Genomic DNA, 8,264 nt, shown 5'->3' on the forward strand with positions numbered 1-8,264 from the left:
TTCTGCCCATTTTGAGCCTGTGATCGAACCCACAAATGCTGTTGCTCCAGATACTCAACTAGTCTAAAGAAGGACAGTTTTATTGCTTCTTTAATCAGAACACTTTTCAGCTGTGCTAAAATCATTACGAAAGGGTTTTCTAATGATCAATTAGCCTTTTAAAATGACAAACTTGGATTAGCTAACACAACGTCTCATTGGAACACAGGAGTGATGGTTGCTGATAATGGACCTCTGTATACCTAGGTAGATATTCAATTAAAAAATCAGCCGTGTCCAGCTACAAAAGTAATTTACAACATTAACAATATTTACACTGTATTTCTGATCAGTTTGATGTTATTTGTTTGATGTGCTTTTCTTTAAAAAACAAGGACATTTCTAAGTGACCCCAAACTTTTGAACGGTAGTGTATATCATGGTTAACTCTTATATGACTGAAGATGCAGAGTTTTATGCCAGGCACTTTCTAATAGTGTATAACAGACTCGTTAGAACTTTGACCACACATCCTCTAGATGGACTAGATGCCATCTGTTAAAATCAAAACTGGAATTTTTACTTAAAACAAAGTTGTAAAATTATGCTAGACATTTATAGAATAAATCATACCTAGTTTGATGTTTCTGTGACAAATGGTGAATTAGTTATTGATTTATACTTCTTTAAATTGCATCTTATAGATTTGATGTATTTCTATAAAATCAAAACTGGCATTTGTATTCACAAGAAAGGTTTTAAAACTATGTTAGACATTTATAGAATAAATATTATCTAGTTTGATGATTGTGTCATAATCAGTGAAAATGTTATTGATAAATATATTTTTTAATGCCATTTTATAGACATTAATGTATTTCTATCAAATCAGAACTGCAATGTTTACTCAAAGCAAAGGTTGTAAAAGTACACTAGAAAACATTTATAGAATAAATCCTGCCTAATTTAATGTTTCTGTGACAAACGGTGAATTAGTTATTGATTTATACTTCTTTAAATGGCATCTTATAGATTTTATGTATTTGTTTCAAATCAAAACTGGAATGTTTACTAAAAACAAAAGGTTGTAAAAGTATGCTAGACATTTATATAATAAATCATACCTAGTTTGATGTTTCTGTAACAAATATTGAATTAGTTATTGATTTATACCACTTTAAATGGCATTTTATAGATTTTCTATATTTCTATAAAATCAAAACTGGAATTTGTATTCACAACAAAGGTTGTAAAAGTATGCTTGACGTTTATAGAATAAAACATATCTAGTTTGATGAATCTGGGACAAATGGTGAATTAGTTATTGATTTAAAAACATTTAAATGGCTTTTGGCAAATGTCTGTTGAATGTGTGATAAATGTTTGTTGAATGTCTGTTGAATGTCCAAATGTATGAATATAAAACCAACTTTACATCGGTCATTTCTCTTACCTGTGTGTGTCCGGAGATGGAGGTCAATAGTGGATCCGGGCAGGTTTTCCCTCTCTCTGCTCCAGCTGCTCCTGGAACTTGACACAAAAACACCTGTCTGGTACAATGAAAACACATCCAATTCAGGGAAGCTTTGGAGTGGACTTCTGTGCTGTTTCCTCCTGTCAATTTCTTAGAAGGGATATGGGATCGACCATTTCTAGTGTCACATGGAGCAAACGACAGCCATGTAACGGTCTAATGTTCCATTTGCTTCCCAATGTGTCGTTAGCTTGGCACAGTGGACAAGTGGTTCAGGTTATCTGGTGGCGGCTGCTCCACCCACCCACCCACCCACCCACCAGAGAAAGTCATTAGCCCACGTGTGCTCTGCTCTCCACCGCAGGCAGCAGCCTCACTCTGGGCTTATGGAAATGGGAGAGAGAGGATTGTATGGCAAGTGTTCTAGTTCAGTGTTCGACCAGTGTTCTGTGGCATAATAGACATATTTACATTTTGCAATATAAAACCATTGCTGTCTCATCATAATTGTATATAATGCAAATATTGTATTTAGTGTCCACAAATATATTAAATACATTGTTGAATGATAAATGTACATGGTAATTTCATAATACTCGTACTTTGAGGCATTAAATACAATCATTGCATTATACACAATTATGATGACCATATGCTTTACAATCAATTCGAGACAAATAGGATAAAGGTGTGATGACCATACAGGATTGAAACAGCTAAAAACTAAAGCTAATCATGCATAGGTCAACTTCATTATACGGGACCAATGAGCATGCCCCTCAAAAGTCTCGAAGCAACTAAAGGGCAAGCATCTCTAATGACAACAGAGCACATCTGTCACACACTCTCACTCACTCACCTCTCTGGAAAAACATTGGCCAAGTCAGTTGCATTATGTCTTTACATCTCCAGTAACCACTCAGATCAGAGGGGTAGGTAGGTTTACTGTGGATCTGTTTCAGAAGGCATGATGTCTGGAGGGTGGGCTTACTGTGGATCGGTTTCAGCAGACATTATAAACGTACGCCTACCACACATGCTACCTGGAAATGTAGCAATATAGCCTATCCATTAAATGTTGTTTACTAAGTAACGCACAGTCAAAAGATTTACACTGGATGTAGTGATCATAAAATAGTGGCTATATCTATGAGATCCAAGGTTCCAAAAGATGGGCCTAAAATATTGTATAAGAGATCATAGAAAGGTTTTTGCTGTGACCCTTGTGTGGATGATTCCAATTATTGATACACGTGCACCTGTTAAGAAACTGACTGTTAGAACTGTTAAGGCTCCATGGATTGATGAGGAATTGAACAACTGTATGAAAAAGACGTGGCTAATAAGAAAGAGACATGGCTAATAAGCCTGGCTACACATGCAAAATGAGAAATTACGTGACTAGAAACTGTATTATGAAGCCAAGATGACATAATGAATTATGGAAAAAAATGTTGGCGTCCTTTAAATGAAATTATGGACAGAAAGACAACTTCAACTGCATCTTTCATGAAATCAGATGGCTTATTCATCACAAAACCATTTGATGTTGTCAATTATTTGAATGATTACTTTATTGGCAAAGTGGCAAACCTAAGCAGGTAATACCAACAATGAACAGTGAACAATCATATATAATACATTTTAAAAAATAATGAAGGAAAAGCATTGTAAGTTTGAATTTTGTAAAGTGTAGGACAGGTAAAAAAATAATTGTTATCAATCAATAATGACAAACCTCCTGGCATTGCCAACTTAGATGGAAGGCTGCTGAGGATGGTAGCTGACTATATGGCCACTCCTATCTGTCATATCTATATCTTTGTCCTCAGGCCTGAAGGGAAGCCAAAGTCATTCCGCTACCCAAGAGTGGTAAAGTGGCCTTTACTGGTTCTAACAGCAGACCAATCAGCTTGCTGCCAGCTCTTATCAAACTGTTAGAAAAAATTGTGACCAAATACAATGCTATTTTCTCTGTAAACAAATTGACAACAGACTTTCAGCAAGCTTATAGAGAAGGGCACTAAACATGTGATGCACGGACACAAATGACTGATGATTGGTTGAAAGAAATCGGTAAGAAGATTGTGGGAGCTATATTATTGACCATAACCTTTTGTTGAGAAAAGTATGTTTTATGGCTTTTTAACCTCTGTAATATCATGGATTCAGAGCTATCTAATACAACCCAGAGGGTTTTATTTAATGTTAGCTTCTCTAATGTCAAACATGTAGGGTGTGGTGTACAGCAGGGTAGTTCTCTAGGACCTCTATTTTTTAAATATATTTTTACCAATGACATGCCACTGGTGTTACCTTATACTGTAAACTGTAATGGTCAAAACATATAGATTCAATGGTTGTAAAGACGGCGAAAGGTCTGTCCGTAATAAAGAGATGTTCTGCTTTTTTGACACCATACTCCAGAAAACAAGTCCTGCACACTTTCTTTTTTCTCTTATCTTGATTATTGTGCAGCCATGTGGTCAGGTGCTGCTAAGAAAGACCTAGTTAACCTGCAGCTGGCCTAGAGCAGAGCGGCACATCTTGCTCTTCATTGTAATCAGAGGGCTAATATACATTTGAAGTTGGAAGTTTACATACACTTAATTTGGAGTCATTAAAACTTGTTTTTCAATCACTCCGCACATTTCTTGTTCACAAACTATAGTTTTAGCAAGTCAGTTAGGACATCTACTTCATGCATGACACAAGTCATTTTTCCAAAAATTGTTTACAAATAGATTATTCCACTTATAACTCACTGTATCACAATTCCAGTGGGTCATAAGTTTACATACACTAATTTGACTGTGTCTTTAAACAGCTGGGAAATTCCTGAAAATTATGTCATGGCTTTAGAAGCTTAAGATAGGCTAATTGACATCATTTGAGTCAATTGGAGGTGTACCTGTGGATGTATTTCAAGGCCTACCTTCAAACACAGTGCCTCTTTGCTTGACATCATCTAAAAATCAAAAGAAATGGACCAAGACATCAGAAAAAACATTTGTAGACCTCCACAAGTTTGGTACATCATTGGGAGCAATTTCCAAACGCCTGAAGGTACCACGTTCATCTGTACAAACAATGGTATGTGAGTATAAACACCATGGGACCACACAGCCGTCATACCGCTCAGGAAGGAGACACGTTCTGTCTCATAGAGATGAATGTACTTTGGTGCGAACAGTGCAAATCAATCCCAGAACAACAGCAAAGGACCCTGTGAAGATGCTGGAGGAAACAGGTACAAAAGTATCGATATTCACAGTAAAACAAGTCCTATATCGACATAACCTGAAAGGCCACTCAGCAAGGAAAAAGCCACTGCTCCAAAACCGCCATAAAAAGCCAGACTATGGTTTGCAACTGCACATGGGGACAAAGATCATACATTTTGGAGAAATGTCCTCTGGTCTGATGAAACAAAAATATAATTGTTTGGCCATAATGACCATTGTTATGTTTGGAGGAAAAAGGGGGAGGCTTGCAAGCTGAAGAACAACATCTCAACCATGAAGCACGGGGCGGCAGCATCATGTTGTGGGGATGCTTTGCTGCAGGAGGGACTGGTGCACTTCACAAAACAGATGGCATCATGAGGCATGACTCAGTTACACCATTTCTGTCTGAAGGGTGAATTTAGGCTCACTCCAACTTATTTTGGGAAGCTTGTGGAAGGCTACCTGAAACATTTTGACCCAAGTTAAAGAATTTAAAGGCAATGTTACGAAATACTAATTGAGTGTATGTAAACATCTGACCCACTGGGAATGTGATGAAAGAAATAAAAGCTGAAATAAAACTCTCTCTACTATTATTAACATTTAAAATTCTTAAGATAAAGTGGAGATCCTAACTGACCTATGACAGGGAATTTTTACTAGGATTAAATGTCAGGAATTGTGAAAAACTGAGTTGAAATGTATTTGGCCAAGGCATATGTCAACTTCCGACTTCAACTGTAAATACTATGCATGCCAGTCTCTCTTTGCTAAGAGTTGAGGAGAGACTGACTGCATCACTTATTTTTGTAAGAAACGCGTTGAAAATTCCAAATTGTTTGCATAGTCAACTTAAACACAGCTCTGCCACACACACACTTATCCCACCATAGTCCCCAAATACAGAACAAATAAGTGTACAGTATTATATAGAGCCATTATTGCATGGTACTCCCATCTCATACTGCTCAAATGAACAGCAAACCTGGTATAAAAAACAGATAAAGCAGCACCTCATGGCACAACACATCTCTCCTATTTGACCTAGATATTGTGTGTATGTATCGATATGTAGGCTGTGTGTGCCGTTTTTAAATGCATGTAGTTTTGTCCTTGAGCTGTTCTTGTCTATTAATGTTCTGTATTATTTCATGTTTCATGTTTAGTGTGGACCCCAGAAAGAGTAGCAACGGCTTTCACAAAAGCTAATGGGGATCCTAATAAAACACCAAGAATACTAACCGTGCGAATGAGGACAATTTCTTTAGCCTTTTGGGATAGAATAACTTTCCATGTAGGCCTAAAAAGTTCAAACGTTTTCCAGAGTGCTAGGCTACACCATTCATGAACATTTGTAAACAAACTGAATTAATCATGAACGATTATTCAAGATTTTTTTTAAATTAACCAAATTAACCAATTAACCACCAATATATCATATTAGAGTCAAATGAACTAATTTTAAATGTTAGGAAACATCATTGAAATAAAAATGTATATTATGTAAACTAGCCAAACCAAAAGTAATCTACCATGTGGGCAAGAGAAGAAAGGCAATTGAAGGAAAGTGTGATTAAATTGAATCAACCTACATCAGCAACGCATTTCATCTTTTGAGGCCAAAATAGTCTCATCTGCGATACAAAATTTAAAGTAAAAATGTTCAACAATTCCTTGTCTGGGCATTTGTAGGTATTTGGATTAGCAAATGTCAAATATATTAAATGCTATCATCAAAATAATTCTGAAATAAATTCTCTAAATCAGATATCAGGTGTTTTAGTGCTACTGTTGGATCAAGTCTGTAAATTCCATCAGGATCACCTAACTGCCTAAACCAATTTTATCACAAATGTAGGGACCACAGAAACTATAATATTGTAGCAAATTCAGGGAGAAGGGCCCAAAAATTCATTGAGTTAAGGTTATTATGTTACTTACTTCCTTCAGTAAGTCCTTCACGTGTACATGCCTCTCCTGATGGCCACCATTGCGCCATTCCACTTCTGACACCAATGTAGCGAACGGAGGGAGCGGAAAGCCACCGTCCGAGACCCAGACCTCATTTAAGTGGTCTCAAAACCAAGACATCTAGTCTCCATCTCTGGAAAGGGATACTAGGGCTTTGTTCTGTGTTTATGTAGCCTTCACACCTGGCCTGATGGAGAGATATGCTTAGATGTTTCCTTGACTTCCCTCCCCCCTATCTGTGAAAGGGCCCAAAAATCCATCTGAAAGGTCAGAATCATATTCTCCAGGGTAAGGGCCTCTGGCAGCCAGGGAATCAATTATTGACAACAAATAGAATTGGCAACACAGATGGCCAGGCTCAAAGTGCCCCATGTAATTTATTTTCCCCTTCGGCCATTTTAAAACTCCTAGATTTGCTATTAAGGATAATCTCCCATTTCCTTCTCAAACTCTTGTAGTCCAGATACCAAAAAAAATCAAGCAATTTGTGGTAGAAAATGTAATTACTATACTTAAAACAACTTGGTGTAGTTTATTGGAAGTCTTATCATTACCTACAACTTTTTTGAATGATATCCAATGTAGCCAAGGTGGGGTTAGATTCTAGCCATAAAACAGGGGCCTGTTTAGTGGGGTGCAATACCCTGAATGTTGAATATATAAATTGTGTGTAGAACTGATATTATCCACTTTTCTGCATTAGTTCTAAACATTCTGTAGCGTCGCACCCTCTTGAATAAGTCCCAGAGTGTCACAGTCCTTCACCAGGGTCATAAAAAGACAGGTTGCGTGCCATGGTCACCAAGTATCAATTGAATTTGACAGTAGAACATATTCATCAGTAGTCCAACTTTGATTTTATTCAGCAAAGCATATGCCTATTTTACGAACAGTACAGAAACAGAGGGATTGTCAATCATCATACAAACGGAGCAGCGGTTGTTAACATTTCAATCATGCAACAAGACAAGTGAAAGAATTGCAATGGCATCATACTTGTGTTTTGAGTTGGAGAAAACCATCCACAAATACAATTACTGAGCCACACGAAAGAGGGGGGAGATCAATATGATCTGAACAACAGCCCAGGAGGCTGTCTGTCTTCTGTCAATTTCCGTTTAATAAGATAGACGTCACCATCACTGCCATTTCAGTGCCAGGAACAAAATTAATCTTTCTTCACAGAAACGCAGGTTGAAAACTGGAATGGAACCAGCCATTTCTAATGTATGGTTTTCAGTAGTTTCTATAGGTTACCTACATTGTTTACTCTTTCAATCAAATGAGTTGAGGGCCCATGGATAAAAAAAAAAGTGAGAGAAGGCTTCAAAGATAGGATGATGATGGTGAATGTTTTGTAGGACAAAATATGTAATGACTGAAGCAAAAGTCAATCTATGTGAATCTCAAAACAAAGACATACCAAATTTCATGTTTGGACCAGTTGTCATGGTTGAAAATCAAGCTGAATGTTATTTACCCTATTACAAAGATACCGTTCCAATTGTTGAGCTGCAGTTTAAGATGGCATATATGGTCAGTTAACTGTAGGTAGGATGCTAAGGTGGAGACATGGAACATGTTGGGATAGAGAGGAGAAATGTGAACACAAA

The 8,264-nt window shown here is 37.1% G+C and overlaps 1 protein-coding gene across 4 annotated transcripts in view; it reads right to left on the reverse strand.

The window, feature by feature from the left end:
- Positions 1-1,729, reverse strand: part of LOC124013051 (rab effector Noc2-like) — a 93,370-nt gene extending 91,641 nt beyond the window's left edge. For 2 of the 4 annotated variants that reach the window (XM_046327189.1, XM_046327181.1), the window contains exon 1: positions 1,433-1,729. The gene's annotated coding sequence lies outside the window, so the exon portion shown is untranslated. The remainder of the gene's footprint in view (positions 1-1,432) is intronic. The other 2 variants (XM_046327207.1, XM_046327198.1) reach the window with 1 other exon arrangement.
- Between the last annotated feature and the right edge of the window lie 6,535 nt (positions 1,730-8,264).

The sequence above is a fragment of the Oncorhynchus gorbuscha genome, linkage group LG02 (assembly GCF_021184085.1).
Source record: "Oncorhynchus gorbuscha isolate QuinsamMale2020 ecotype Even-year linkage group LG02, OgorEven_v1.0, whole genome shotgun sequence".
Lineage (NCBI taxonomy): Eukaryota > Metazoa > Chordata > Actinopteri > Salmoniformes > Salmonidae > Oncorhynchus > Oncorhynchus gorbuscha.